The sequence below is a fragment of the Triturus cristatus genome, chromosome 12, assembly GCF_964204655.1.
Source record: "Triturus cristatus chromosome 12, aTriCri1.1, whole genome shotgun sequence".
NCBI classification, from domain to species: Eukaryota; Metazoa; Chordata; class Amphibia; order Caudata; family Salamandridae; genus Triturus; species Triturus cristatus.
Window position 1 is genome coordinate 781,014,818 of NC_140595.1, and position 11,151 is coordinate 781,025,968.

An 11,151-nucleotide genomic window follows, 5' to 3' on the forward strand; every position below is an offset into this window, starting at 1 on the left:
TTTCTTGTGCCCTTAGCACAGTCACTGTGCTGAATCTCACTCCTTCCAGTGTCTGGTAGTAATTTGGGGGGGGGGGGGGGGGTGCAAGGGTTGTTGTGGACCCTTTCATCAGACAGCCTGAGCATTTTTACCTTTGATAGGTGGGCCAAAAGTCCTGAGGCGGACTATCCTAAGTTCCATAAAAGGTATTTCCTGAAAGGATAAAGACCTTACGGTTTGGCCGAAAGGGTAGTCCCTCAAAATATGGTGGACGTTCCATAAACTGTAATGTGCAATGCATTGACAGTAATCCACTTTTAATACTGCAGGGGGAACGTCCACTATGTTTGGATAGATGATGAACGTGGAAAGCAGGCCACAAGTATACCCAATGTATATCTATTTACTAGAGTTGTTAAAGATATAGTGGGTTAAATCTAATTTAGGAAGAAAACCTTTATGGATTATGGTACATCTTTGGGTGATAACTGTTTCCAAATTCGATTAAATAATTTGAAAGGCTGCATGGGCAAGATAAGCTATGGGCCACTGGAGGTATGTATCTATACACAACCTTTTAAAGTCAAACACTAACACTTAAGCTGACTGTTACACTTCAGTCAGTTTATCAGAACTTCATTTTTGTGTAGCATGAAGTCAAGAAATGTGGAACGTATACGCCTGGCTGAGGTGGACACTGGGGACAGTAATAATAAAAAGTCTTCTGCCTCTTTCTTTGCTGATTAGAAACTACATCTGCGGTAAGGTTTGCTCATCTTCTCTGTTGCAGGAAGAAGGTCTGCAAAGTGTCGATCCGGCAGCTTAGATGCATCCTCTGAAACTGATGGGCCAACTCAAAATCAAGGAAGGACATTAGTCTTCCCGTGGTAGTATGACGAAATACAGTATATGCCTTCTACATTGCCAAATAGATCTGGTAGACAGCCAACTAATTGTACCATGTGTGAGTCACAACATAAGGTTTAAGTAAAGTACTTGTTATAATCAGGTATCCAGTAGGGCTTTTGGACTTTTGCCGATTGATCTCAAACCATGACCAAAGAAGCACTCCCATTGTGAATTATAATGAGCACAGGCACTTTCCAAATTTCTGAGAACTTCACAGCCAGAAGTACATTGCAACACACTGCTTTGACCTTGGAGCTTCCTACAAACATGCCAATGATGGAATCCTTAACGGTGCCTTTGATTTGTACCAAAAGCCACAGTATCGCTGTTGCACAGCTCGTTGAACAGCGGTACTCCTATGTCAAAATGAGCCACATAAAGATTGTAACCTTAATATAAGAATAATTTGACTCAATTCCACACAATTGTATCACTAATTCCTAATGTGATCAACCTGCAGGGTTTGTGCTGGAGTCCTTCCCAGTATATACTATTTGGCAGAATACATAACCACTACGGCTCTTGCACAACATGTATAGCCTAAACACCAGCGACCCACTGTACAGGGTCAAAGGCTCTTCGACCGCTACATCATTCCCTGGAGCATGAATCTCAGAAGCCTGGCAGACAAATACTCCACAAAAGGCCAGATTAATGAATAAAAATGTTATGGTCTTGATAGCATTATGGTAGTGCTGCAGAGTTATCATTGTAATGCAGAATCAAAAATCGATCTTTGCTCATGACAGATGGGAAATTGAGTGATGAACAAACTGTACTGGGAGACCTTTAAGACTTTACTGATGGTTTGCACAAAATTCCCATGAGCAGTGTATGGCCCCAACGTTTTTTCAACTCCCTAAGTGAAGTGGGAGTCCACTGGTGTGCCCTGGAAGGAGGCGCCAGAGTGCTTCCATATTCCCTCAAAAACATTTCCGCATGCAAATTTGTTTGCTGCACAATTTCCTTCAATAACATAATTCACAAATAATTGGAAGTAATCAATGGACATACATTTGCATTATTAAATATACATCCAGCATCTCCACTGAAAGCAGGAATTTGTGCCTGGAATCTATTTAGGGGCTTCCAAATAAGCACTCTTCCAGTGCTCTGCCTGGTACCTGTCTTCACTCCAGATTAGCCTACACTGCCTCTGTCTCCCAGCAGCACTGGTTGAGCCTTCAAAGGGACATCAAAACAGCTTTTCTGTGCTGCATAGCCATGTTCTTCAGATTCACTAGAAGAGTCATCATCAGATGGGACTCCGCCACAGATGGAACTATGCCAGCTGAAAAATCACTTCCAGATTCTGATCTTTGAGACTTAACCCTTTCCAAATGTGCCTCTCAGGCCAATATGCCTGGTCATGAGGTGCCGAACAAACATCCAGACCTGAACGTTCAAATTCAAAATGTCGGCAGCCATTTTGCCTTCCCTGGGGGAGGGAGCGATCACAGACTGCTGGGGACCTGGAACACCCACCACCCCCAGTTAAGGGCAAATACATGGTAAAGTGGCACTAAGGGTAAGAGGAGTCCTCTCTCCTTCCGAATGGTGTCCCTTATCAATGTTTCTGCCTTGGGGTGGCACAAAGGCCCTGGGCGCGAACTACCAAATTCAAAATGTCTTCAGCCATTTTCACTTTCCTGGGCCTGATAAACTGTTGGAAAGGAAGATTCTACCCCCACTCAGCAGTGAAGGGAAAATACTCCTACATGTTTTCCTCACGAGGGGGTCCACCCATATGCTGAAGTATGATGACCCTCTCCCTGAAAAAAAAATCTGGTAAATTAGTGGCGGATTCCTGTTCTAGGACTGTGGTGTGGCAGCAATCCCTGAGAAGAATCTAGTTGGGAGAGGCACCTTTGGAAAGGAGAATCTCTCCCTTTTCCAGCATTGCCTCATGTTTGTACGTGCCAAAGTAGGGTGCGATAGCCTGCTGGATGCATGCTGCACCCATACTGGCTGGGCTGTCTGGCAGTTAGGTCAGCACGCCGTACAGCAGGCTGATGTCACTGATGTGGGAGGGAGGATCGAGGTGCAGATGCAGAAGTGCTTTCGCGTAAGCCCCCAGTACTTACTGACATGGGCGAAGCCTCCGGTGCAAGTACCAGAGGTTTCCCTGCACAACTCTGAGGATGAGTCATTCGTCAGGTAGTGTGAAGCACACAATCATTATGTAATGATTAAAAAATTATATATATTGTGTTAAATTTTTTTGTTTCTAAGTGTAATTAACTTAATTTTCAAAAACTATACTAAGCTTGTAATTTTTTAAAAATTTAAAACGATTTTAAATTTAGTATGTAACTTTTAATCAAATATACTAAATAATAAATACAAATAGAATTTTTAGTTATGTTGAGTCTGTTTAAAATTATTGGTTAAAAATGAATATTTATAATGTAATTAATATATTTAAAATAAGGTTATACCGGAACGAGGCAGGGATGCCCCCTTTTGCCCCTACTCTTTGCCTTAGCGATGGAGACTCTGACCTCCCTGGTGCGGGCCGATGGTCGCATTCGCGGGTGGTAATGGCCCAACACGGAAGCAGACAAGATCGCCTTATACGCGGACGATGTCTTGCTCTTCTTGGCTGAACCCTCCTTGTCGGGTCCGCACTGCCTCCAGAACCTGCAGTCATTCGGGCAAGCATGCGGTCTATGGCTAAACCCGGGGAAGTCTGTACTGGTCCCACTACACCTCTCCAGGGACTGTTACGATTGGCAGTCCACCATACCACTTCGGCGCCAATCGTTTAAATATTTAGGGATATGGATCACCCTCCTTCCCGAGTTAGGCTGGTCCCTCAACGTCACCCCATTGGTGAAGAAGGCTAAAGTGGACCTTCAGAAGTGGAAGACTCTGCCTCTGAATCCCCTGGGGAGGGTCGCCCTCTTCAAAATGATGATCCTTCCCAGATTTCTCTATGTCCTCCAGAACGCCCCTTCTGTTTTCCTAGGACATGGTTTCGGGAGCTGGACAGTCTGGCCACCAAATTTCTCTGGGGGCAGGGTACGCTTGGCCTTTACCCTATGTCAGATCCCATCCTTTGACTGGGGTATGGGGATGACGCACCTTTACCTCTGTTTCTTGGCGGCGCCTCTCCTAGTTATCCACGATTGGTTTAATGGGGGTTGGTCTGACCCTGCCTATCGACTCGAGATGAGTGAACTGGGTCTACCCCAAATCCAATCACTGATGTACGGGGGGTCCATTCCTTCACAGCTGCCGGATGCAACGAGTTCCTTGCTGTTGGCCTTGCGGGCCTCTTTGCGCCACACTCGTTGGACGCGCAAGCTGACTCAATGTACACCCCTCTGGCAAGGCACTTTGCTCCGTGAGATTAGTGGGCTGCAGGGGTTTAAATCATGGGACCTCATTGGAATCTCACATGACTTTACGGAGGGCGAAGCATTGGATTTTTCCCTCACTATTTCTCCACATTTGTTATTGGGAGCCACGCTTTTATATCGTCCCCCTGGACCCCCTAATCCTTTTTCTCAAAGCGCTGGATGAAGCCATTGTGCCTAGAGCTTTAAATTATACTAATCATTTACTGCTCGACGATTTTAATATCCATTTTGATTTTAGAGATGCTTCTGATACACACCCCCTCAATGAGTCGCTGGATCTTGCCCAACTGACACAATGGATCAACTCCCCCACCCACAGTGGAGGTCATACCATTGATGGGGTTTGTTCTAATTTTCCGCTAACTGTACTAGACCCTCTCCCGGTCACTTGGTCTGATCATTTTTTGATTCAATTTTCTTGGACCATTAAGCCATCCGCCTCTTCTATGAATACGCCGGTGGCCAGACCTCCCCCTGGTATCGAGCCCGCTGCTTTTGGTAGGGTCTTGGCTGACACACGCCCAGGCACGTCAGGGAATTTACTGGAAGCAGTCGGCAGACTCAAGATTTGGTTGGCCGACGCAGTGGAGAGCTTCTCTGTTCCACTAGGCTATAAAAGAGTGAGAAAATCCCCGTCCCAACCCAGGTTCTCTAAGAAGTTAAAAGAACAAAAATCTTCATGCAAGAAGCTAGAGCGGCACTGGAGACAAGCTTACTGTCCTCTTGCCAAAATAGCTCTCAGGAAAGCTCAGAATAACTATTATTCCATGGTGAAGGTGGCCAAAGGCCACTTTTTCGCAGAGCGCATTGCCCAATCGAAAAATAATTCAAAATAAATATTTTCCATCGTTCAAAGCTTCCTGGATCCCTGTGCTGAACAGAGGACTTCTCCCGGCTCTAGGGATTGGTGTGAACAGCTCTCAGGTTTTTTTTATCAATAAAATTAAAGCCATACAGGATAGTTTTGGGTCTGTCAACCAGCCTCAGGAGATTTATTTCCATTACAAAGCCACAGCACTGGGTTCAGTGCACCCTTCTCTGGCTACATTCTCTCCCATTCCGCTGTCTGACACCCTGACTATTCTTAAATCGCTCAAATCAGGCTCTCCTACTGACCCCTGCCGCACAAGGCTATTGGCGGAAGTTGCGGATGTAGTCAACCCGGAAGTTAACAAAATTGTTAATATGTCCCTCCTGACCGCTACGATCCCACCGGAGTGGAAACAGGCAAAACTCCTCCCCTTGCTGAAAAAACCTTCACTCAATCCCACCACCCCGGATAGCTACCGCCCAATCTCACTCCTCCCGGCTGTGGCAAAGGTGTGTGAGAAGGCCGCTCACAAGCAGCTCTCGGAGTTTGTTGAGACCTCTGGCGCCCTCTGCCCCACCCAGTCGGGCTTTAGGGCCTCCCACAGTACCAAGACGGCCTTGGTTGAGATGGCGGAGGCTATTAGAGAGTGTTTGGATGCCGGCGGCAGAGCAGCGCTAGTGCTCTTAGACCTCTCTGCCGCGTTTGATACCGTGCCTCATCAACAACTTTTGGCATATACAAAGAAGGCAATGCTGCACACCACAAACGTAACCTGCACCCCTTTAGACAGTCTGTTTCCTGGGTGTAGTCCAAAATACGTAAAATGTTCGAAGTACACAATGAATTTCCAATCTTGATGTCACAGGAAATGTATATATTTATTCTTTGTTAATCATATGAGTGTCCAGTTTACACAACGCAGCCGACGCGCGTTTCGCCCAACGGGCTTTCTCAAGGCTGCATACAAATGAAAGACAAAGAAAAAAAAGAAAGAAAAAAACAACGTATCTAATTTACTGTATTTACAGAGACGTACACACTATTTTCTCAGCTGTGTTATGCCTTACAGTCTAATGTAAGCAAGATCCATAAATGGACATCCAATTTAAGGGGATAGAGTTCCCCAGAATATAGGAAGAAAAGCGTTTATTTGTGTGGTTAGTAGAGAGATAGGTTCCGACAGGCTCCCCAAATGGATAGAAAAAAAGTCCAACAAAAACCCCTGAATTGCTACATACTATTTTCAAAAATTAACAGAATGTGTGGTTCATCTTGCAACGTGGAAGGGAGTGCGTATTAATGGATGTGCCTGTATTTAATATACCTGACCCAACAGTCATTGGTGCTAGTGTACTTCAAGTCATAAAAAGTAAGGTGATAATGTCTCACTTTATGCGTTTCACAATTACTGTTCCTGTTAGATGTATGGGAAATTTCCAAACTTATACCTAAAAAGTAAAGTTGTGATTTACAACAACCATTGACAGTATGGATAAAGTGATGCTCAACAAGACATCTATTGAAACAGTCCATATTCCTTACCTATTTCCCACCATAGGATTCGATAAAGCGTGGCTCAAAACGTGCACTATCACTATTTTCTTGTAGTTGTGGTCAGTCACATGTATTTCGAGGACCAGGATCCGTCCCCTCTGAATACAGAATGTAACGAAGAAAAAGTATTTAATTATATGTTATCGTATAACATAAAGGTCATCATTTCGTGTTGACCCCTTAAACAATATGTCCAATGACAATTCGTATTTAGCCACACCTATTGTATACTAAGTGTCTAAGTCTATATCAAGCCGACAGTCATTTACCTATTTCAATCCCCAACGTAATTAAACTAATGTATCCAAGTGAAATATTAGAGTCGATGTCTGCGTATTCACGACACCGCGCTACGTGCCCCTTGAAATGTTTCCGTATCAATGTTTGCAAAGTGAACAGCAATCTAGTTATAATCCTGACATCGCGCTTCCTCGCAACACGCTACATAATGCTACGAATATTGACATGATACTGTTTATGACGCGAGCAGAGACATAATCGTATTTATAAGTACGCGCTTCATCCTACTTCGAGTATTATTATGGCAATAACCATAACGCACTCACCTCCTTCAAATTATAAATTGTCCCGCATGTCCCTGGGCGTTCGTACCAAAAGCTTTACCGCCATTGCACTGTTTAAATAAAGATTGTGAACAACAACAAAGGACTGACATCTAAGGCGGCCTGGTTCAGAGTAATAGAACTGGCGGCCATATTGTAACGGTGTCCAAGTGAATGTAATATGTCTAAATGTCGTCCTCATAACCCGGACTGAAACCTAAAGTAACCCGGTTTGAAGTTAGCGAACTAGAGACCATATTAGTAACCGTATAATCATGTGAAACACCATCCTCTTGTTCAGAAAAGGCAGGGAAGCATGGTAAACCATGAAAAGATAGCTAAATTCAGAAATAGAAAGGACAGGTAGCAGCAGGTTAAGAGAAATAGGAATCCTGGCTCCACAGCATGTTACATGGATTATTTTGTTTAAAAAGTCCATCACATTCTAATTATAATTAGCTATGATATTGTACATATTCCGTTATTGTAATGACAATAGGTGTTGGCAAAAAAATACCAATCTATGAGCCTATAGTTAACATTAAACAGTACATGAAAAAAAAAGGGGATCTACAGAAATTCGAAAAGTTCCTTATCAATATTAATCCCATGTTCAACTGCTCTGAGGGAAACAATCCATTTACATTCTTTTTGTCTGAGCATGCTGATCCTGTTGCCACCTCTTGGATGTGGCAATACTACTTCAAGACCATGAAAGGTTATTCTGATCAATTCAGTGTGTTTAGGTGTCGTATTGAAATGTAAAGCTAACGGATATTGCAGATTATTATTTCTAATGGCTCTTAGGTGTTCCTGTATTCGTTCCTTTAATGGTCTAATGGTGCTACCAACGTAAATTTGTCCACAGATACAAATAATACAATAGACAACGTATTTCGTGTTGCAGTTAATGAAATCGTTGACTGAGTATATTTTTTCAGAATTGTATTTAAATGACGTGGTTCTATTCAGCGCGAAAGGGCAAATATTGCAGGTACCACATTTAAAAAACCCTTTCGGTTTTGTTGGTAACCAAGTCCTTTGACGTGTTTTGGGAATAAAACTGGGGCACAAAGATTGTCTCAGAGTATTGCCCCTGGAAAAAGTAATGTTGGGCCTTGGTCCCACCGCCTCCATGACTTTCTCATCGTCAGTTAGTAAATGCCAATGTTTTCTCAGAATTTTGAAGATTTCTCCACTCATGTTGTTGTATGGTGTGATAAACCTGATCATTTTAGTATTTTCTGACTTTCTTTTTCTTTTCATGCTACCCTTCAGTATGTCTGTTCTAATCATATTGTTTACAGCTTTGCGTGCCTTATGGATATCATATGTCTTGTATCCTCTGGCCCTAAAACGTTGTTCTACTATGTTAAGTTCATTTTCCAGTATTTGAAGATCACTGCAATTTCTTTTTGTACGGATCATCTCCCCCAAAGGAATTGCTCTAATCTGTGATGGTGGGTGTGCACTGGTGGCATGCAGAACTGCATTGCATGCAGTATCTTTTCTATATGGTCGTGATAGCAGTTTATTCTTTGCCACTACAATTGTGATATCAAGAAAGTTGATATGTGTGGTACTTTCTGTTTTAGTAAACCTTAAATTGAAGGGATTGGTGTTGAGATACTGGAAAAATTCATCCAGCGTTGTTAATGTACCTGACCAAAACATCAGTATATCGTCTATATACCGACCTAGAAAAAGAATATTTTCCGTTAGTATATTGGGACACTTCTTCCAAATATGGTGCAGTTCAAAATATCCCATATAGAGATTGGCAAACGAGGGCGAAAATTTCGCCCCCATCGCCACCCCTCTAATCTGACGGTACCAAATATCATTGTGTATGAAAATGTTATTTTTCAACACTAATTCTATCAATTCAAGTATCATGATAGTGTGTTCTAGGAATTGTATAGACCTAGATTCTAGAAAGTATTGTGCTGCCAGGAGACCCATGTCCATAGGTATACTGGTGTAGAGGGAACACACATCCAAGGTGACAAGATAGTGTCCATCTACCCAGTCTACATCCGAAATCTTATTAAGGACCTCTGTAGTGTCTTTGATGAACGAAGGTAGGTTCACCACCAATGGTTGTAAATATGTGTCGATGTATTCAGAGATACGTTCAGTTGGTGATCCGATTCCTGAAATGATTGGCCTACCAGGTGGAAAGGGTTCATTTTTATGAATTTTTGGTAGAACGTATATACACGGTATGGTTGGTGTGTCATTGTATAAATATCTGTATTCAATGTCAGAAATTAAACATTTGTCCTTCCAAAATCGTAATGTATTTTGAATAAGTTCTTTGGTAATATTGAGTGGATTGTGGTCTAATGGCTGGTATGTCATTTCATCACTCAATTGTCTATTGATTTCATCCATATAGTCAGATCTGTTCATTAGTACAACATTACCTCCCTTGTCAGCCTCACGGATGACAAGGGAGGCATCATTTTTGAGACTGAGCAATGCCTGTCTTTCCTCCCTAGTAATGTTTGTAGGATAGTGTTTTCTTTTCATAAGGTATTGATCTTCTAATTTATATAGATCTTTGAAGATGTTATGTTGAAATTTGTCAATCAGATTGTGCCCAGGCAATTGTGGTGTAAACCTGGATCTGTGTCTCAAACCACTGTCAGAACTAGCAAAAGTATCAAGATCTAAATCAGTTGCTACGTCTTGTAATGAAAATGTACATTCGCTATCATCAATAGAAAGTAGTAATTGGACATCTCTAATGTCCCTGATCGAAGGTGATTCTGCTAGATAAGTAACATTACCAATTGCGCCGGACAACTGTTGTTTATCCTGAAAGTATTTCAACAATTTGATCTTTCTAACAAATTTAAAACAACTAACATGTAGAGATGTAAAGTCTGGAACAGCACTGGGACAGAAACTCAAGCCTTTGCTCAGTATTTTAATTTCATGTTCGTTGAGTACATGATCCGAAAGATTTACAACATTAACAATATTTGAACCTGTTGTGTCTTCTACATTACTCAATTCTTCTGATTGCGTGCATTTGATCTCGTGGTCACCCCTGTTCTTTCTTGACCGCTTGTGCCTGGTTTTTCCCCTTCTTGCCTTTTTTGGCCCATATCTTTCCTGTATGTTTGTTTGTTCCCTTTCCTGTAGCGTTGTAATTCTAAAAAAAAAGGGATCAGAAATGGGCCCCTCCACCCGTGTTTGTGTGTTCAGTGATTCACTGCTAGTAGCACTGCTAATACTAGACGTCTCTGGAGTACTAGCTGTGTCCGTTTGGCGTGGAGGATGTCCAGAGTCTCCCATATTTACCTCCACTCCTATATTGTCAAATTTTTTGGCGAAGGTGTACACCCTCCCCTGTTTGTAATCTCTATCATCCCTCCTAATTTTTTGGGATTTTTTCTCCTTTAGGTATAGTTGATGGTTATATAGTACATCCTTGAGTATTAGTAGATTTTTATCTCTCACCTCAGGTTGATTTAGTTCCTCAATTTCCTGTTCCAATTTTGTGATCTCTACAATAATCTTATTGCGTTTTAATTCAGCATCCTTGATAAGGATCTCCATCATACCCACTGATGAATTAGCAAGCAGTTTTTCCCATTCTTTGAGGTGACCTCTATCCAGGTCCTCAAAGGAGGGGAAAATAAGAATTCGGAGACCTCTGGGTACCTGTCCTTTTTCTATATATTTGCGTAAAATTGTAGAGTCCCACCATCTGGAGAGTTCCTGACGTTTCAATCTCTCTAGTCTAATAAATTTTTGTCTCATGCCTTCTTTGGCAGTTGGCCGGGTGTTGGTTTGCCCTGGAATCGTGTCATGACTAAACAAATCTTCTAACAAAGTGTCTCTGTTATCATCAAAATTCGCCATTGTTACTTAGTGATTTATCACAATACACACAAGGTAAATGGTTAATACCCAATTCTCAGCACTATGCACATGAAAGTCATATATGTTCACAAGTTAAAGG